The sequence below is a fragment of the Mus musculus genome, chromosome 11 (genome assembly GCF_000001635.26).
Source record: "Mus musculus strain C57BL/6J chromosome 11, GRCm38.p6 C57BL/6J".
Taxonomy (NCBI): domain Eukaryota; kingdom Metazoa; phylum Chordata; class Mammalia; order Rodentia; family Muridae; genus Mus; species Mus musculus.
Window position 1 is genome coordinate 8,645,943 of NC_000077.6, and position 21,701 is coordinate 8,667,643.

Genomic DNA, 21,701 nt, shown 5'->3' on the forward strand with positions numbered 1-21,701 from the left:
GCCTCTCTTCATGACCCACACACCCAAATCCTAAGGCCTTGCAGTAACTAAGGGTACGCATTTGCCAATAGCCTCTCCTGGCCTCTCCCAGTACACGACCCCTTCAATCCTGCATCCTTCATGCTGTCAACGGCAGCACCACTTGGAAGATTGCACATCACCAAGTCAGCTGCCAGGGAGACATGCAGCCTTGGTCCCCTCTGGATCATAGCTTCTGTGTGCTGACCCTGAGGAAACACACCTAGATAGTACCTCAATGATTCTGGTCTCCTCTTTTTTTTTTTAAGATTTATTTATTATTATATCCTAGTACACTGTAGCTGTCTTCAAATGCACCAGAAGAGAGTGTCAGATCTCATTATGGTTGGTTGTGAGCCACCATGTGGTTGCTGGGACTTGAACTCAGTACCTTCGGAAGAGCAGTCGTTGCTCTTAACCACTGAGCCATCTCTCCAGCCCGATTCTGGTCTCTTAGTCACACCTGATTTCTCAGCCCCAGCTGACCAGCATCAATTGTTCTGTAAAGCAAAGGTTTTATTTTCCTAGATCTTCATCAAACAATCCTTGAGCAGCACTTACAGTCTCTGCTTCCCTCTGAAACGTCACAAGCCAGGCCTCCATTGTCTGCATGGCTCTCAGCATTATCTTCCTAGTTCCCACGATACCCTATTAGCTCTGAATGCTCAATGGCTTTTCCAGTCTCTTCTACAATCCTCTCCAAAACAACATGGCCAGTCTAGCACAGCAATTCCACAGTTGTGATAGTAATTTATGTCTTGGTTGGGGTTTCTATTGCTATGGTAAAGCATCATGGCCAAAAGCAACTTGAAGAAGAAAGGGTTATTTCAGCTCACAGCTTAAAGTCCATTATTGAGGGAACTCAAGGCAGGAACTCAAGGCAGGAATTTGGATGCAAGAACTGATGTAGAGACCATGGAGGAGAGCCACTTATTGGTTTGCTCTCCATGGCTTACTCAGCTGGGTCTTCTTATAGGCCCCAGGAACACCTGCCAGGGTTAGCACCACTCACAGTAGGCTGGCACTCCCAAGTCAATCATCAATTTAAACAGTGTCCCACAGACTTGCCTACAGGCCAGTGTTATGGAAATACTTTCTCGATTGTGGTTTGCTTTTTCTCCGATGACCCTAGCTTATGTCAAGTTGACCAAAAAATTAACCAGCACAAGTCCAGAGGCCCTTTTGTGTAGATTTCACTAAAGAACATCAAGAAACAGAGAAGCAGCTCCACCCTCTGCACAGGCCTGCCCGGGGCTCTGCCATCACACTGGCTGCCTGGCGGAGTACAGGTGGGGCACTCCTAGGGAAGACATAGTGCAGTCCCCAGAGACAGGACATGTTCTAATTCCAAAGTCCTCCATGTATCTGAAAATCAAGGACATGAAGGTGTCACCCCGTCCCCACTGAGTGAGGCTACATCACCAGTCCTGTGGTGATTTCACACTGGAGCAAGAAGTTGAGCTGGGGGCGCCAGAAAAGCCCCACACCAGAGCCTGCCAGAAGAACAGCCAGAAAAAGGATAAATCACCAAGAGCACATACAACAGGCATCGGTTGAATTGGGAATGAACGACATTGCAAATGCATGCAAACTGTATTTCTAATCTGACTGTAAAAACAAAACAAAACCAGAAACTACTAAATCTACAAATAAAAGCATTTCTAAAGATATAGGGAGGTAAGTCACAAGCTCTTGGCTGGTGTCCCAGTGAGGGATGGAAAAGAGGCCATACCTCACCAGGAGGACTGAGGTATGGCCTCTGCTACCAGGAAGACCCTCTGTTAGGGGAAATTGTCCCCTATGCTCAGGAGAACTGACCTTCCCACTGCAAAGCCCTGCCCTGCCTCTCTAGAGTCTGGCCACCTCAGTTTAGAATCAGCCATGTGTTGACAATGTCCCATCACTTGAGAGACAGGAGCTAAAGTCATCAAGTGAAGGGGATCCTGCTGGGAACTTTTTCCCACATCACGTGCCATGGGCCTTTCTGAACCATGTTCTTCTCCACCTCAGTCACCGACTCTGGGTAAAGCACAGGCCTGGGCCAAGAAGTGCAAGGCATTTGAAGATAGAGGGCTGTTTTAGGGTTTTTGTAAAATGTCACAGGAATACCTATTCTCCCCCTCCCCCTCCCCCCCCTCTCTCTGGAACAGCAGTAGCTGGCAGCCTTCTAATAGACTCAACTGAAAGAAGAAAGAAAGTTCCTTATGGGCAGCGGGTGGGTTGAGTGCCTTTGATCAAACCAAGTCTGATGTCCAATTGCTTCTGACTGATTTATATGAATCCGTAAATGCTCATTGGACTTAAAGAACACCTCAGCATCACTGACGGGAAGTCAATTGTCCACGGAACCCAAGATAAATAATAACGTGAAGGAAGCCAAGATCATCCCCAGTAAAGATTCCTTGGCTACATCAAGATGCAGAAGTGTTCAAAATCAGGACAATCACTGTTGTAAAGGATTGTTTGGGTGCAATTAACACTTAATTGAGAAACCCTGATTAAAGTGCATGGCCTTTCTCAATGCAGGGTCTCATCAAATCAGATGAGGCTCCAGGAAGACAAGATTCTTCCCCAGATAGTTGGAGACACAACCCGGAAACCTCAAGGACCACTAGAACAGCCAGACTTCCAGCCAGGTATGGCAGCTCACGCCTATAATCCCAGTCACCATAGGCTGAGGGGAGAGAATGGCTTCAAGTCTGAACACAGCCTGGGTTTCACAATGAGAACATGCCTCAAAAACAAAGCTCCCCCCCACCCCGGCCTTTCCAGCAGATTTCAGACCTGCCAGACCTCAGAATTATGGGAAGATGCATTTATATGCGACTGGACAGATGGACAGATGGACAGTCCTCAGTATGGAGTAGCTCAGTGGATGAGGTTTTGGCTGTCAATGGTGCAAGAGCAACCACACATCGCACAGACTCTGTCCTTGGAACTAAGGGCTTGGGTCTGTTCCAGGGCTAACAATATACAGATATAGCACTCTCTCCTGACACCGGGCAACAGTAGCTCCAATAGCCATGGGATCAAGAGGAGGGGACACCAATAATCCACAGGACACAGTGACATTCAGTAGGTGAGGTTGATTAAACACATCTCCAACTTAAATTTTCCGTTTAAGATGACTTACGGGGAAGTGGTCCCATCATTAAATCACGGAACATCTGTATATGAAAATCTCCTGATGGTTCTGTTTCCGCGGAAACCCTAATCGACACTTAGTGTAACTAAGCTCCCAGCTGTTTCCCTCCCCAACCTGCACAGCACCTCCTGCTCTGTGGACACACAACCACTTCTCTGAGCACCCAAGTGCTATATGACTTGGTTACTTTGGGAAGTGATGCTCCCTGTCTCCCACACTAATGAAGCTCATTCTACCGCTATGAGACTCAGGCCTCCAGACATGCAGAGCTTCTGCTCTCTAAGAGGAGGTGGGGTGGGATGTGGGGGTTAAACAGAAACAATGGCTGAGAACATGCACTGGCCCCACACGGCTGTTTCCTAACCTTGAGCAGGAGTTCAAATTGGGGATTCAATGAACAAAGACTGCTCCTTTGAGTGTGACTATGGCAGGCAGGTGCAGCTTTCCCCAGGCACAACCTCCAAGAGCCCTGGATGATATAGGAGGGTGCTGGCGGACTAATGAGGAGACAACTGGGGATGGAAAGCTCCCTGACTCAATAGAAAAGGATTAACCTGGAGGAGTGGTTCGCAGCCTCACCCAGCCAATCCTGAGACTCTGACACACTCTGTGGTGTAAGCCAGAGCTAGTGATTCTAATAGTTACCACTGTCGGGCTGGCTGGCTGCAGGCTTGACTTTGCAAACCACTCCATTAAACCAATATCCAAAAACATGGGCTCCTGCTCAGCACAGAGAGCAGTTGGCTGCTGCATCTGAGAGGTAAAAAACTCAGGAGGTAGGTATCTATCACATCATTATGAAAGCAAGCACGATAACATGCCTTGCAGCTTGCTACCTGAAGCACTTTGGAGACAATCACAGAGAATGATGTAAAGAAAAGCAGAGTAGAGGCTGGGAGAACAGCAGTCGGTAAAGCATTACCCACACTAGCTAATAGAACTTGAGCTCGAATCCCAGAACTCACACAAAAAAGCAAGGAGGCGTGCATCTGACGTCCAATCAACAGGAAGGAGACAGGCAGAAGCCTGCGGCTCCTTGGCCAGACAACCAATTTAAGTAGCAAGCTCTAGGTCAGTGAGAGATTCTGTCTCAAAAGCAAAGATGGGGCTGGAGAAATGGATCAGACTGACTGTACTTGCAAAGGACCAGAGTTCTCAGTACCTACATGGTGACTTGCAGCCATCTGTAACTCCAGACTTAGGATATGTGACACCCTCTTCAGACCTCCTCAGGCTCAAAGCATGTACATGGTGCACATACATACATACATGCAGGCAAAACATCCACAGGCACAGAATAAAAATAATACATCTTTTTTAAATGTCTTTTTCATTATGTGCATGTGTGAGTAGGGCTACCTGCAGAGGCCAGAGGAGAATGCAAGCTCCCAGGAGCTGCAGTTACTGGTAGTTGTGAGCTGCACAAAGCAGACGCTTAGGAGAGACCTGGGGTCCTCTGGGAGAGCGGTGCATGCTCCTAACCGCTAGGCCAGTGCTTCTCAACCTTCCTGATACTGTAACCCTTTAATACAGCTCCTCATGTTGTGGTGACCCCCAACTACAAAATTATTCCCTTGCTACCTCATAACTAATTTTGCTACTGTTATGAATCTTAGTGTAAATATCTGAAATGCAGAATATCTGACGTCTATGAAAGGGTCATTAGACACCCCCTCCCCCATTAGGATTATGACCCATCATCGGTCTAGGCCATTTCTCCAAGCCCCACATAAATAAATCTTTAAATAAACAAAAAGCCAAGATCGTCAGTTCCTTAAATAGAACTACTCAGGAGGCAGAATACAGCCAGTTTTTGTGAATAGAGAGCAGCCTTGTCTATCTAGTAAGTTCTAGGTCAAGCAGACTACACTATAAGAAGGTGTGTGTGTGTGTGTGTGTGTGTGTGTGTGTGTGTGTGTGTGTGTGAAAGAGAGAGAGAGAGAGAGAGAGAGAGAGAGAGATCCTAACAACAGTGAAAGGCCACAGGTTCAGGTAGACATCATCCTTGGATGTTGGAACCACTGTGCCAGTCTGGGCTATAATAAGCCTTCTAAAAACAAAATAAAATAAAACTAACAAGTAAAACGGAAGGGGAGTAAAGAAAATCTGACAAATGACACGGAAGGTTAGTAAATCAAAATGAAGGGTACACAAAAGTTCACAACTTACTCTTTCAAGTTTTCTAAAAATGTGAATATTCCAAAAAAATGATGATAAAGGTTTTTTCAGTTAGCATGGACTATGCTGCTCTTTTCTTCATCGAAGTTTCTTTTTCTTTCTATGCTAAAATCCAGATGCTGTGAATGGCAAGCTCTCAGAGTGAGCAAAAAAAAAAGGGAAAGCTTAGCTATCAAAGTCACCCCCTCAGACAGGTAATGTCCACTATCTGTGGCATCGAGCAAAAAAGTGAGAGGGCATGAACTATGAGGAAGCAGGGATCAGTGGGATGAGACCATGAGGGGGGCGGTACCCCTTGATTTTCAGTCTTCAGGACACGTTAGGTGACCACAGGGCCATTGATCCCCAGCCCTTGGGATACACATGACCCTTCTGGACTATAGCCACAGGAACATCCCTAGGAGCTTCTGACTGGCGCCCTGCCTTTGAAAACTCACACAGGGAAAGGTTGGTTATCAGGAAACCTAAGCCTTCTGGCTCCCTGGGGAGACAGGAAATCAGCAAGTGGGTGGCTCAGCAGCTGGTATCAGCCCAAGGAGAGAAGGTGACCAAGGCCCTGGCCCTGTGAGCCACAGCCAACAAACCAGGGACTTCATGGGAACTCAGTCCAGCCACGGAGTCCCCGATCTGAAAGAGGCAGCTTCCAGCAGCTCATGCTGGGACTGTCCCAGTGCAGGAGGCTACGCGTCTCCCTGGGTCTGGGAACCACTAGGTTTCGAGGGTTCAAGGTATTTGGTTGCGAGGGTTCAAGATATTTGGAACACATCCGCATAAAGAAATGAGGGGTGGGGAGAGTTAAAGAACGAAGAAGGAAGCAAACAAATCTAAAGGCTCATGGTCTCTCTCGACAATAATCTCTGTTGTTGCCTTCACCCCAAAGTACGGATCTGCCATTCACCCCCACCAATGCCAGGTGATCCACTGCCACAGATCCACAGCTTCTCACGAGGCTAGCCTTGAAACAGTGTGTGATGGAAACCCAAGCAGAAACTGGGAGCTGTGACCCCAAGACAGCACTGCAGTCATGTGGCTGCACCAGGGTCAAGGTCGAGCCCAGCTGATCGGAATAGCAACCCTAAAGAGGCTGCATCCTCTGAGAAAAAAAGACAACTAAAATCAAGCAAGGAGGGGACGATGTGTCCTGGGACTCACTACCTTCCACCAAAGCGGGTGAGCATAGCCTGCCATGCATGTGGGCGGAGCCACCTGCTGTCCCCTCATGCAGTCTTCACCCAAGCAGGCTAGTTGTTCACTTCCATGCACCAGTGTCTTCATTAAACAGATCCTAACACCTCTGCAAAATCTGGCAGTGTGTGTGGTCCTGAATACAGCATCCATGAACACCACTGGGGTAGCCTCAACAAAACAAGTGTGTGGGGAGACCCCAGTTTCACAAGCCGGCTCTTCTGGATGCCTGACGTCTTTGGAGAACAGAGCCTGTACTTAAATGTTAAACAAGAAGTTACACATTTACTGGTACGTCTGTATGAAGACTAGGGCTCATTTTGATATGAAGACAAAGGAAATAATTCTTGCCATTTTACTGTAAGGATCTCAGGGAAACTGCCCCCACATGCTATCCAGAAAGAACAATTCTTTTGTGCTACCAGCATAGTTAAGTACTGGCTTTGTATCTGCAGTTCACAACAGGGAGCCTTACAGGCATTCCTCGCAGGCATTTGCCATCAACTTTCACTGAGACGGGTAACTGGAAACATGGCTTATTTCCAAGAAAGTAACACCCAGTAAAATTCCCCAAATCTGTAAAAAGTACAAACTACTCTTTTGAATGTTAAAGACATATATTGCAAAGCAAAACTCCAAGAAGAAAAAAATCATGACCCTGGAAACATTAATGAAACCTTGGGAAACCCTGTGCGAGTTTGTGCTCTCTTACACATTTCCCCCTCACCCCACCCCTACACCCTTCTCTTTACGATAAGCTAGACTGTTCCTAGCTGAGCACAGAACCGCTAGCATCCCACGCACACTCATGCAAAGCATGTGGGCTTCAGACAAGGATAAAACAGAGCCTCTGAGTCAGGTAATTCCTGGTCCAAGGACACAAAGCTATCTTGTCCTTGGAGTTGACTGAAAAGCGAAAGATCAAACATGTTACCACCGCATGGCTACTTCAGTCTCAGGACATAAACATGAAGACCTGTGACCCACAGCATGCCCCCTTAGAACACCCTGGAGGGGAAAAGGGCTAAGAAAGCTCAAGAGGCCTTGCAGCCAATCCGACCTGACCAGTAGGGGGAGGAGAAGGGGGCTGGCATGAGGTCACTGTCCCTATTATAAAAGGCTTCTTTGGCCCCAACAAGAAATCATATCAAGGAAGAAAGACCGCAAGTGTGCCCTTCACTTTTATATAGGAAGGTCCCTAGGTGCACAACCCCACCGCTAACCACTCAGCAAGGTCAATACTAACATGTCTTCAGCAACACTTCACAGGAGCCGAAGGACAGCTCTAGAACCACGAGGCAGAGGCAGGTGTGAGAGCCACTTGGTTCTTGCAGTCTTCCCTGCTCCATCCCTCTCACCCCTAGAACAAATAGGCAGGGCCACTTTGTCCCCAGCAGCTCCAGGCTGAGGCTCTCCCCTTATTTGAACAAAACCATCTGGCACCACAGGAGCCAGGGAACTGAAGTTCCCAAGACACGTGGTTCTGACGACGGGCAGAACGTGGCGGAAACAACGAAAGGCCAGACGGTAATTCCAGAGGTTAAAGGGACACGGGACAATAGAGATCATAGTCAGACAAAAGTCTCTGTCAGCTCAGCCACACTCACCCTCCCAGCTCATCCTGGCACCAAGAACTGACCCAGTCTGCCTGGAGCAGGGCTGGGTTGGCAGTGTGGTGCATGGCTGAATTCAGAGGCCTCAGCTGGACACTTACCAACAGTCCCAGCCAGAAACACCCGCAGGGCCAAAGTCAGCACTAACGCTCCAGTGCGTGCCCAGCACCATCAGAACAGTGTTGGTCGCCGGTGTCTGAGTTCACTCAGGGAGCCCCAGAAATCAGGACAAGGAAACCAGTCAGTGCTCCGGCTGAGGAATGCAGAATGTGGAGATATGACTACAGCCCACAACCTACAAGGGCCACTTCTACACAGACTTTTTTCAGGCTACCTGCAAAATTAGAAGGGCACCCAGCTACTTGGCCAGCAGTAGACAACAAGGAGTTGGGGTTTTCAGAGAGAGGCATTGACAAGAATTGCTTCTAAGTCAGCCCTGAAGTTGAGGGACCGGGACTGGTTTGGTCATCACCATGAACACTCTATAAAGCCATTCCCAGCACTCATGTAAAGATAGTGGGAGCATGAGGCATACTTAGGATGGGGTAGGGGGAGCCTTGCGAAAATTAGTGCTAACTGCATGTGCATACACTGTGCCTCTAACTCGAACCTCTGAAAATGGCCAGACAGGAGGAGGAAAGTGATCATTCGCCACAGTGTGAGGTTATAGTGTGAGAATTGATTGCCTTCTGTTCTGTTAATTTTCCTAACAAATTGTCTTACAAGACCAGTACGTGTGTACTGGTGACCCAGATTTCTACATCATGTCTACTAAAATGGATGCAGGGGTAAAGGAGTTAAAAGAAAAAAAAAAACAAAAAAAACTGTTTCAGGGCTGGTGAGATGGCTCAGCGGTTAAGAGTGCCAACTGCTCTTCCGAAGGTCCCAAGTTCAAATCCCAGCAACCACATGGTGGCTCACAACCATCCGTAACGAAATCTGATACCCTCTTCTGGAGAATCTGAGGACAGCTACAGTGTACTTACATATAATAAATAAATAAATAAATAAATAAATAAATAAATAAATAAAATTTAAAAATAACTGTTTCATGTTGATGATGTTTCACTGGTTTCAAATTCTTGATCATTGCCAGCTAGTTACAATGACACTTGCTAAAGAAAAATGAGAAAGGTCTCCGAGGAACGAGGAAATTGAGGTGCTTCAGAGAAATGAGGCTACGTAGCATAGTGTCACACAGTGGACCCATAGGGGCTCACTAATACAGTTTGGGTACTGTTCAAGTGTGTCCCTCAAGAGAGACACATGCTAGAAGCTTGATTCTCTGTGCGGAGGTACTGAGAAGTTGGGGGAGGGGGGACACCTGTAAGAGGTGGAGCCTAATAGAAAAACATTGTCTAGAACCCCAGAGGCATGGTGGGAGGAGTATCAGGAGCTCGAGGTCAGCCTCCGAGGCAGGGTGGGAGGCAGCGAGGTCATTGGGGAAACCAACATGGAAACTCATGAGATCCTGAGCTATCAGAGAATAGCTCTGAATCACAACCTGGCTTCCTGTTTCAAGATATGAACACTCTCCCAGATATATTCCCACCATTGTGCTGCTCTCTGCCATGAAACCCTCACCAGGATCTAAGAAGTACTGGACTTGCCATCTCCAAAACTGTTTGCCAGACAAACCTTATTTTTCCAAAGCCAACCTACCTGGGGTGTTTTGTTGCCGTAACTCTCAATTGACTAACATACCCACCTCCCTGTCTTTCCTTAGGAAAGAGGTCAGGACCCAAGTACTAGAGTCCACCCTGCCTTCCTCTTCTCCCATGCCCCAATCATCCCTTATGCTTCCTTTTCTGGGAGAATGATGAGGATCAGGCTTTCCACAAGCCAGCAAAAAAATGATACCCGATCTTGCTTTGCAGTCTGCATCCTCAGAACTCCGCCTCCCACCCTGAAGGTCCCAGTGGCCCACCTTCCCTAAGGGTCCACCAACTCCCTGAGATCAGTGGGTACTGGTGCAGATTTGCAAACCACATTACCGCCATTGTGGGGACCTGCCCTATGCCTCATCTCATTCTAGTTGATAAGTACAATCATCTTCCTGAGTTTTCCCATTCTTCTTCGCCTTGTGCAATTTCCCTTGGCTATTGCAGGTAGTTGATCCACACTATCAAGCCCCCACGTGGCCCCACCTCCTTCAACGTCTTAAAAATAAGCCAGAGGGCTGGTGAGATGGCTCAGCGGTTAAGAGTGCCGACTGCTCTTCCAAAAGTCCCAAGTTCAAATCCCAGCAACCACATGGTGGCTCACAACCATCTGTAATGAAATTTGATGTCCTCTTCTGGAGTGTCTGAAGACAGCCACAGTGTATTTACATATAATAAATAAATAAATAAATAAATAAATAAATAAATATAAAAAAAGAAGAAGAAGCAGCCAGAGATGACCACCCATGTAGACCAGCCTTTTCTCCCTCTCCCTAGGGCCCACAGTCCCATCTGGCCTAGGAGCCTCAAAAACTCTGGGTGAACCTGAGGATGAGTGGTCCCTCCTCCTTCCAAACCTGACCAGTGATGCCAACAGTCACACTGGGAAGGGGACCAGCAAATCTGGCTCAGTTTGAGTCTGGTTCTGTGTGTTCCAAGAGGGACGGGCAGCCATTTGTTGACACTCCTTAGAATTGTGAATACATTCTTAGAGGGTAAAAATTAACCAGTGCCAGCCACGAAGAGTGTCATGGCTCTTGCTGCTGCTCCCAGCAAGCTCCCTGTACTGATCAGAAAAGCTGCCTCCTCCCAGTGACTCGGGGGCCTCCAGCACCATTCAACAGAGCCAAAACAGAGCAAGCTGGGCTCTGCACTATTCCCTCCAAAGCTCGGCTGAGGTAACCCTGTGTAATTGCACTCGTAGATCATAAGTGCTGGCATGTGGTTCCCAGGCTGAACCATTTACCCAAATTAAAACCATTCTCCTGAAACAAAGTCAGACCCTTTTAATTGAAAATAAAACCAAGCAGCCCTAGAGGCGCTTACTTGAGCGCTCTCTCTCTCTCTCTCTCTCTCAAAGACATTCTTCCTTCTTTCTCCTTCCATTAATCACCAAGTTTATGCAATCTGTCAAAATAGCTTGGTAAGAAGCTTCCTTCCTTTCCTGCAGGCCTGGTTCGTACCCTGTGGGTGCCAACCAAGAGCTGGAGGGCATTGCGAAGCCAGTGATCATACAGTGTCTTAGCTGCAGTCTGGCCATGTCAAGGAACCCCAAAAGGCTGCAGTTGCTTCTGGGTGTCTAACCGAAGAACAGCGATGAGGGACAACACGGCCAGGTCCCAATAGCATCATCTCTCATCACCCAAAGGTGGAAGTTGCCCAGGTGTCATTAACTGACAACTGGATCTGTAAGACACAGTGGATCCACACTCGAGTACTAAGTATTAAGTACTGGACTATTAAGCCTGAAGAAGGAACGAATGGAAAGAGAGAAGGAAGGGAAGTCGACATGCACTCTACCACGGATGATCCTTTAAAGCATTATGCCTGTCACAGAAAGGAGAAATTCTGGCTGGTTCCACTTACAGGAGGACCGCAGGACAGAAATTAAAATGACAGTTGCCAGGAGCTTTGGGAGAGGAACAGGGAGCCATTGTAGTGTTGCAAGATGCGGGGTTCTGGAGAGCCATGGACAGATGGTCGCACAGCAATGTGGATGAATGTACTGAGAAGCTCAGAGCAGGACGTTGTTAACAGCTAAAATGCTAACATTACATCACATGGAGTTTATCATAGAAATCTTCCTAGGAACATGACTAACTAGGGTCCACCCAAAAATCTACCTGCAAAGATGTACACCATTTACGACCAACAGAGAGAGACAGACAGCTGAGCCCCACTAGCCACACTAAATGCACATACTGTCAATAGCAATCCAGCTTGCACGGTTATTTTCAAACTGGAAAATGCTTAAGCTGCCACAGTGTTCTTTTTAAAGGATCTGGGCTTGGTCAATTCAAAAGGCGCAGGAAATACAAGGCGCCCACCAGTGGACTCAGGGTTTCTGGGAATTGTGTTTTAAACATCCCTGCAAGGGCCAATAGACTATGATTTTATTAGAAGCTGGTGGAACTTTCAGGAGACCAAGAGGGAAGGCAAGTCACTGCAGGTGTGTCCTTGAAGGGGATATTTGGGACCCTTTCTTGTTGGCTTTGTTCCCAGGTTGCCAGGAAGTGAACTCCCTGCCAAGCTAACTGCTTCCTTCCTACAGGCTTAAAAGCAAAGACGCTGACTGACGACTGACTATGGACTGAACTCCCGGACCACATAAGCCAAAATGAAATGTTCCTCCCTGTCACAGACTTCCTTGGGTTTGTTTGCACTAGGACGGAAAGCTGACCGAGAGGATGCCAAAATTCCTTAGCATTTTCCCAAGCTACAATGATGGCAGGTTTTATAGAAACATAGCCCAAAACGCAGCTAGATAAAAACCTCATCTATTGCCTCAAGGGTAAAACTGAGGAGGATTTGAAAACACATTCCCAAACAGCCCCCGAGCGCCAACCCAGCCCCCACCCATATGTGAACCACCTATCTATGAAGCCTGCCTTTCCTCCACCCCTGAGCACCTGACTCTATAGGTGTTTTCACAGGCGTCAAACTGAACACACCTGTCCCTATCACTGGGATGAAGCCATTTATCATTCTGATCTCCCTGTGGAAACCTGCCCTCATTGTAGCTTGGGAAAATGCTAAGTGTCTCCTCCCAGGCAGGGGGGTCTTACAACACCTTCAAACCAGGAAATTCTTCCAGTCACAGGCCAGGAGCTTCTCAGACCCATTCAGAAGGAGAATTCAGCACAACCAATACTCTGGTTGGATCTGGAGCCAGCAAGCAGCAAGGGTCACAGTCACACAGGACCCTGCTGTCTGCTCAAGTGCCTGACTGCAGGAGAGGGCTGCTGAAGCCTGGGTTTTCCCTCAGGTCTGTGTGGTGCCAGAGGTTGATCTGTTTATTTCCCTGAGCACATTTCTGATCTACTTCAAAATGGCCAGTGAGGAGTAGGTGAGTGAGGAAGTCTCTAAGAAAGGTGAGGGATTACCAGAGTAGAGAGGAGCGCCAGGACCAGGCCGAGGGAGGCCTTTGTTCTGGAAGGAATGTGCACAGGCTCAGACACCCTGGCTAATGGCCCAGTGTGGCCCCAGGGCTGCCCGCCCGCCAGCAGGCCAGATGTGGGCCTGTACAGTTTATTGTGGGCCCACCGTGAGGCTGCAAACTGCAGCTGTGCTCCAAGGTAATGAGAGCCAGGATTCCTGAACCCTCTGGAGGGAAATAACTGGCTCCTGTGGGCCTGGAGTAGGCTGGGCTCTTCTTCTGTAAAAAGAGAAGCAACTCGCAAGGCCCCACCCATGATTTCAGAGTGATTTCTTTTTTATCTCCCAACTACTGGATTCTGAAACATTAAAAACATCAGGACTTGGTTCCATTAAAACTACACACAAGGGCTAAAGAGATGGCTGAGGTTAAGGCTTTTGCTGCTTTTGCAGGGGATCTGGGTTCCATTCTAGCACCCACACTGTGGCTCACAACCACGTGGTTACGGCATACGTGTGATGTACATGAATATATATAAAATGCAAATAGGTATTTTAAAATATGTAAATAAATAAAATGTACACACGAGGTGTCCTATCACACTGTCTGCTAAGGAGCATTACCTATTGTCTACTTGGAAGTATCCCCTGGTCTATGGGGTGTGGCCTGCATGTCAGTCATCAGCAGGCACTCAGGTTGAAACTTCCTGGCAGCCGTATCTTCCAAACAGAAACGAAGGCAGGTTGTAAGGGTATGTGGCTGAGATTATCTCTCTCCAGAGAGAAGAGGAAGAGGAAGAGCCAGTAACTTAATGTGCCATAATTAGAGCGGAAAGGAAGGAAGAGGAGATGTAAAGAAAGGCTGGCCTCAGTGTCCGAGGAAGCAGCTGGGACCAGAGTTCTGGCTGCAGTATCTGAGCCAAGCTGGTCCATTCAAGGAGAGTGAGGCATTCCCTCCCAGCGACTGAGGAAGTCCCCTCTTTGAGCAAGCAGTCACGCTGTGCAGACATTGGACTCATCTAACAGCACACGGTGTGGGCAGACTACTCACCCTCACTAACACTTGCTGTCTCCTCCCGACAGTGAAGAAAATCAACATGGAAAATCAGACTACGAGCAGACAGAGACGCTGGCGTAAGCCACAAGCACTGGGGAATGTGACACTCTCCCCAGCTTGGGATGGACGCACAGATAAAGGTCCCACCCTTTCACTGATGCCTCCTAGGGGCACCTGAACCCATCCGGAACAGGTACTCCACAGGGAAACTTCCAGATCACTGGCATAACACTTTCAGCATAACCCTCCTTCATGAAGTTTGCCCGTTTGGGACAAAACGCATTAAAGCCAGCTTACCGCTCTCTTTTTAAAAGATCACTATAGTTTTTACGAATCTTTAGATCATTATTATGGCCCTCAAGTGGCTACTTTGGGCCAGAAAGATGTCTCCGCAGGTAAGAGTATTTGCCCGATGACCTGAGATCAGTCCTGAAACCCACATCATAAAAGGAGAGAATGGACTTCAGCAACTTCTCCTCTAGCCTTCACACACAGGTCAGAAAATACATGGATACGTACACGCATGCATACAGGCATACGGACATAGACACACTTCATACAGAATAAACAAACAACCAAATATAAAATATTAAGAAAATAAATTTTTCCCCTGGAAAATTCTGGAGGCCCCTGATTTGTGTTGTCTTCTATTTCTTAAACAAGATGGCCCTGATCGTGGATTACCCATCCTTCCCTGGTTCCCCCCTGTGGCAGAAGCAATCGACACTGGTCATCTGTGCTGCCACATGAGGAACCCTAAACACAGCTACACTGGGACGGGTAAAAAATAAAAACCAGAACCAGGCACAGCAGGTCATGTCTGTAATTACAGCACTCGGGAGGCTGAGGCAGCAGGATTCACCAAAAGTTCAAAGTCACATGAGCTGTAAAAACAAAGTAAGTGCCTAGACACTCTCTGAGAATGCACTGTGCCACACAACAGTTTGTGCCACAGGAAGACCTGCCACACAGACACTGAGGACCTCCCCAGGGACTCTGTGTGCAGGACCATGTTCCTTACCACAACAACAGACATGCTCAAAACACTCTTGATGCAGAATTCAAAACAAAGTTCCCAGAAGCTTGGGGAATCTGCGTCTTCTACTTTTACGAGTAACAGGCATCAAGGAAATGAATGTCCCTGCCCCTAAGCTGCACTCAGCAAACTGTGAGTGTACAGAAAATGGTGGAGGAGGGGTGCAGATATGACAGAATGGGATCCCCCCCTTTTTTTTTCAAGACAGGGTTTCTCTGTATAGCCCTGGCTGTCCTGGAACTCACTCTGTAGACCAGACTGGCCTCAAACTCAGAATTGACCTGCCTCTGCCTCCCAAGTGCTGGGATTAAAGGTGTGCACTACCACTGCCTGGCGCCCAAATTTGGTCTCAATGTAAGAGAATGGATGCATGAGTTTTGAGACTTACTTTGTTTGTTTCCTTCTGAAGTCCTGGTTATTGAATCCGAGTTCTCACATGCTACACAAGTGCTCCACCAAAAGATACAGCCAATCCTCGGGGGTTTTGAAATGCAGTACATACTCCTTCTCACCTACGCTAAGGAGTTTAAATGCCATTTCCATGTGGAGAGTCCACTGAGGATACATAGGCTTCACCGTGAGTATTAGGGGTAATTGTGCTCTGGCTGTGAACACGCTCTACTCTCTGAGAAGCACAGGGTGGCTAACACTTAACCAATACCTACTGAAGCAGCCAGCCTGATCCACTTATTTTAGCAGAAATGGTGGCAGGGGCTCTGAGTAGATGAGGCTTGCTCTGTGTCATTAGGTCACTGCTGGCAGGTTTCTTTCCAGGTGAAATGAAGATGCAACCTGTTCTCCCCTGCTTCTGGGTCCTACAAGAAGGGGCCAGGTTAGTGCACCTCTTAACGACCTTTTGCCTAGATCCAATGCCTCGGACTACCTGGTAGGTGGCATGGTCTCATAAAAGTGTTTTACTTTCAGAAAGAAAAAACTAAAGAACTTTTGCTAGCAGTACCCCAGTGTTCCCCACATCCAAGTTCAAACACAGAGTCAGAACAGGCTTCCCCTGAACATATCCATTGCTAACAGCAGGCTGACCCTAAGCAACATAATGTGGCTCCAGGGGCAGACTGCATGCAGATACACCACTAGCTCCCAGACTTTGGAAATTTGTTGGTAATTTTCCTCGTCTGTAAAATTGCTCCTTGTATCCTGGGCAGACAGAAGCTGTGACTGCCAGACAGACTCAAATACCCTCTTCCTTTGATATCTTCCACTCCACCTTCTTGTCTAGCTGACTCCTTGTCAGGCCTTGGCTATACCACGAGTATACCAGCTCCCCTGGAACCTTCTATAGCATAGTAACATATTTGATCTTGTGAACTATGAAGTCAACATTTGCAAGTAGCTCAGTTTCAAAACACAGCAGGCCAGAGAGACACTTTGTAAAAGCTAATCGATTTGCATTTAGGCATATGATGTTCCCTGAAGCAACTACTTTTTTTTTTCTATCTTCTTAGTGGTTAGGTTTCGCATCTGCTGCTGCGGATAGCTTTAGCAGCCTCGGCAGAGGAGCTACCCTCAGTGGAAGAACTGCTGCTGTCTGGACAAGCATTCAAAGCCAATTGCCAGGGAAGCAGCAGCAGCAGCCAGCCTGCAGGAGCCAGGCCATAGAACTCAGACATTGTGTCCCAGAATTCCAGCTACTCCTCCACATTTCAGCTTCATAAACAGGATACTTGGCATTTCTTTGCCCATATGCAAAATGGGTGTGATAATCCCACTTCCCTCTTTCTTCCAAGAATCATTGGGTGAGATGAAATAAACAACAGGCAAAGAGTTTAGTACCACTCAGCCAGAGGTCCTTATTGCCCTCTGTCATTCTTTGGGGGGGGGGGGGGCAGTCACCATGACTTTATCGGAGGTCTGGCTTCTTACCAATTGCCCCAGTTAGTTCTCCAGGACCCAGCAAATGCACCCCCTTGTCTGTGCCCCCCTTCCCTCACATAAACACACACACGCACACACACACACACACACACACACTCCAAGTCCTGGCCTAGCCTCCTACAGCTTCCAGCTGCAGCCATCCCCGCCCCCTTCCTGGTCCTCAGCACAGAAAAGCCTTTCTTAATACTTGTTGATTGATTTGCAAATATAACCTCATAGGCCCCAAAGAGGGAAGCAACAAAATCACAAAGACAGTCAAAAATCTCTTTTAACAGGCAAAAAACTAAAAGCACTTTTAAAAAGTATTCATATGAACAGACCAAAGCCTCAAGGAAATACATCAATATGTCAAAAGGGTTAGCTCTGATGGGGTACACATTATTACTATAGTAGCTCCTGTATTCTTGGTTTGGGGTGTCGTTTTGAAGCTCTATACAGTGGAGCAGAAGGCACAACTCAAGAAACAAAATTTGGAGTGGGCTGTGACAAAGCCGAGGGCGTTCCAATCAGTTGTGGTCACCCTAGATAGTGCGGTCTGCTGGCCCCAAGCCCTGGAGGGAACTTTTTGTGTTCAGTCACGCTAGAGAGTCGGGATCACCTGCTGGCACCGGCCAGAATGCCAGTTGGGGAAGGAAGGGGTTCGGGGTCTCTTTTTGCGGCATAGACTCTCAAATCGATCCAAGCAAACGTCCCCAGGGGCAGAACACAGAACTACACAGAAACCCCGGGGCCCAGGACCCTCCCTCCTACTTGTCAGCTACAGTGCCCGCGTGCCAGGAGACACGTGCCACAGGTGGCCCCCAGGCCTGTGCCTGCACTCGTACTCCTCCGAATAGTGGGAAAAGGCGGGATGAGACCCCTGGCTCCCAAGCAACCGAAAGGAAAGGAAAAGAGGCACACAGCTCACTTGCCTGGAAAAGGCGGGAGTAAAGTCCTGAGAAGTCTCATTGCAGCCCCAAGCGGCTCCTCCGTCTTCTCTTCCCTAACTGTCTCAGGGAGCAAAGTCCGCAGGGCCGGGGCGGCGATAGTGTGGTTCCGCCCCCGCCCTCCTAGCTAGGCGCCGGGCGCCGCGACCAGGACCCTGCCGGCCCCGGAGCTCCGGCCCGCGTCGGCCCGAGGACCTGGCTGAGCCCCAGACTCCCGATCGCCGCAGACCCCCTGGTCGTCCTCAGTCCTGGATCCCAAGCGCCCTTCCCGGGTGCCCCCGCGCCTTGTCCCTACACCCTCAACTGTCTCCGCGCCCAGGTTTGGTGTCTGCTCGGCTGCAACCCAGTTCCAAGACCCCGAACGCCCAGGCTCTGGAACCTGAGCGGGGGCCCCAAACAAAGAGTGTGGCGGCGTGTGGCTGCCCCTGCCCTGCTCCCGACCCTGGTACCTGGGCGAACCCGCAGCGCGGTCCGGCGGGGCGATGGCCGAAGCGAAGCTGGGCTCCGAGCTGCTCGCGGGCGGGCCCGTCCTCCTGGCTGGCCGCCCGCGCCCGCGGCAGGGCCCCCTCGAGGCGGCTCCGGCAATCGCTACGGACCGCCCGCGCACCGGAGCCCTGCCGGTCACCTGGTCTCATCTTCCTAACAATGTCCTGCGTTTCCAGGTGCTGGACACCCGCCCCCCGCACTCACCCCCTCGGGTTCCTGACCCAAGGGATGAGCTCTTTAAAATACCCTCCCACTTCGCTGGCCTCCCTAAATACCTCGGGGGCCCCAGTATTCTATAGGCTCAACAGTTCCATGTCTACGTAAGTGCACCTGGGGAGGGAGGTTCGAGTCCCATTCCTGCAAAACCAGTTTATTGTTTCATCCAGTGTGTCTAAGTGCTGTTTCTGCCAGGAGGAAGTCCTACAATACCCTCCAGTGACTTATTATCCCGTGGGGCTCTACGTGTATCAAGCAGCAGTCTCTAAGACAGCCCAGGATGCTCCAACAGCCCCTTCAACATCCAGAATTCACCAGGCAGGAGGAGATGATGGTGCTGGGTAGAAGTCCCTTGACTTCTTAAAGTGAACCTAGCAGGAGAGAATACGGTTGAGGCTGGCAGGAACACAGGAGAAAGAAGATCTCCTGAACAGCCTTTCTCAGATGAGGACAGAGCAAGATTTCTTAAGAGATCCCCAAGATTCGGATAGCTGGGCCTCTGTGTCCATTTTCTCATTGCGATCTCCAGGGAATGATGGCATGCCATTGCATGGTCTTTCAAACACGTCTGCATAAATGAGATGGAATTTCCATCAGTTTCTAGTGGACACCAGCAGCCCTTAATATCTCTGATTCCACTCCGGGAAAACACTCCAGGTAGCTTTAAAAGAGGGTAGAAATTGTATCTATCTGCTCGGTGCAGCCACTGTCTGAGGTTACCAAAACCTGTTCAATTCTTGCCATATTGTGCCTTCAAGAAAAAGCCAGGCTTGCCAGGAATGGTGGAGAAGCTGAGCTAGGAAAGTAATATCTGGTGGATCTGTTTACAGCGCAGCCTTCACAAACACTGAGGTGAGGCCCTGGATCCTAGGCCAGGCTAGAGGCCGGGCCACACCCTGTTTCCTCTCCCCCAGGTTTGGGAAGGCTATGCCTATCTCTGAGAAATGGAGACATTGGGAGAAGGAGATGTTGCCTGAGGCAAAAGCTTCCCCAGGCCCTGAGCCCCAGGCCCTAAGGAATGAAACAAGCATTTCCCTAGCCTCTGGGAGTCCCACGGGTCATGGGTGAGGAACAGGATGCTTGTAAAGGAGCCTTTAGAGGGGATAGGGAGGAGGTCACAGTCATTCTGCTAGAAAGGGGGACAAGGCAGGAACTGTTCCTTTGCCTTTGACCTGGTAAGAAAACACCCCCAAAATCTTAACTTGACATAGGTAAACCAAGTGGTGGGGATCAGAGCACTGTAAGGTGAGGATCCAAGACTATCCAGATTCCGTGCTGTTCTCTCAGATGTTTACCAACAGCCTACTCACTCCAGCCCTCCAGTCACTGGGTTGCCTTGCTTGGTCCCAGCTGCCCGAGGGACTGCAAGAATTTCCACAAGGTGTTCCAATCACCCTCCTTAAGAGCTAATGTGGGAAAGTACTTGATAGCTCAGAATAAGGAAGACCCCAGGCAAGGCTGGGATTCTGCATCTCTGTACCAGGAGCCTCTGCTAAGATCTCCCTACTCTGTTTTCCCTACCCAAACTAAATGGTCCCAGACCCCTGTCCCTGCCCTCCCTGCGGGGATAGTTCCAGTGTGGGATAGATTCTCTAATTAGATCCTTGTTTCTAGAACAGTGAAGTGGGGGCCAGTGCACGTAATGTCCGTCCTTACGTTCAATGCTAGTGTTCAAAAATAAACTGAAAAGAGAAACTGGACCATAGTATCTTTGAGCACCCCATGTCTGGCTGCTCCATGGTCCCTGCATCTTGTCTACAGGATGAACAAAGAAAACTTTGGATGATTGACCTGGGCCTGGCTTATGCAGAGCTGAGCACCATGGGGCCTCCTCACTTCACATGCCATGACTTTATATTTCCAAAAACTTAAAACAAAAACAAGGCATGAGCAATTATCAGCCCCCCAAAAGGAGATCATGTGGGGTCCCCCCCCCAGGCTTAGCCCTCCAAAAATGTCTCAGAGTTTAAAACAAAAGTGTCAAACCAATTTAGCTAAAGAAAAGTCTGCTGAACTGGCCCCTCCCTGCGGGTTCCCCCAGCAGGAGAGAGCGCTGGTGGGTCTGGTGCTGTACCTTCCTTTCTCAGCCCCCAACCCCAACCCCTCTGGGGCCTCCTTGACTCTTCCCAACTGGAGTCTAGATCTTCTTAGTAATTTTGTCCTTGCTATGGGGACTGTCTTTACCTTGACAAAAGACTGATAGGATACATTTGTATCTCTAGATGGATGACTTAATGCGCCCCCTTTCACTGAAAAGAAATTTTGCGTTCCCTTTCACTGAAAAGTAATGTTTCCAGACCTATTGAACAGCAACAGGAAACACATGAGAGGTGGCTGCATAGCCTGCAGTGCTGTGAGGCAGCCCGGGTTTGAGTGTGAGCACACTACAAGGTTTTGCCTTCAGAGACTGCTCACTATGAGCCTTCTTCTTTTCCTTCTGCCCCACAAAGGAGCAGATCACATTTTGACAGCACAGGCTTCACACTGCACCCCCCCCCCCACAGGCTCATCTCACTTTAGCTTATTTATTTAGATTATTTTTTTAAACAGGTCCTTGCTATGCAGCCCATGCTGTTCTCATCGTTCTCTTGTCTCTGCCTCCCACCTGTTGGTGGAGCACTACAGGCTGGCCCAGCCCTTGCCTACACTGTGTCTAGAGTTTCCTACAAATCTATCATCAGTTGTATGTGTCGACCTGAAAAGGGGGAGGGATGTGCAGACTGCTGACCAAACGTTGTTTGGGGACATTTTTTTTCTTTTTTGTTTGGGGTTTTTTGAGACAGGGTTTCTCTGTGTAGCCCTTGCTGTCCTGGAACTCACTTTGTAGACCAGGCTGGTTTCGAACTCAGAAATTCGCCTGCCTCTGCCTCCTGGGTGCTGAGATTAAAGGTGTGTGCCACCATGCCCGACTG

The 21,701-nt window shown here is 48.8% G+C and overlaps 1 protein-coding gene across 3 annotated transcripts in view; it reads right to left on the minus strand.

Annotated features, from left to right (window-relative positions):
• The window catches only part of Tns3 (tensin 3), a 233,107-nt gene extending 214,291 nt beyond the window's left edge, over positions 1-18,816 (minus strand). The window contains exon 1 of one of the 3 annotated variants that reach the window (XR_380972.4): positions 18,537-18,816. The gene's annotated coding sequence lies outside the window, so the exon portion shown is untranslated. The remainder of the gene's footprint in view (positions 1-18,536) is intronic. The other 2 variants (XM_006514741.3, NM_001083587.1) reach the window with 2 other exon arrangements.
• Between the last annotated feature and the right edge of the window lie 2,885 nt (positions 18,817-21,701).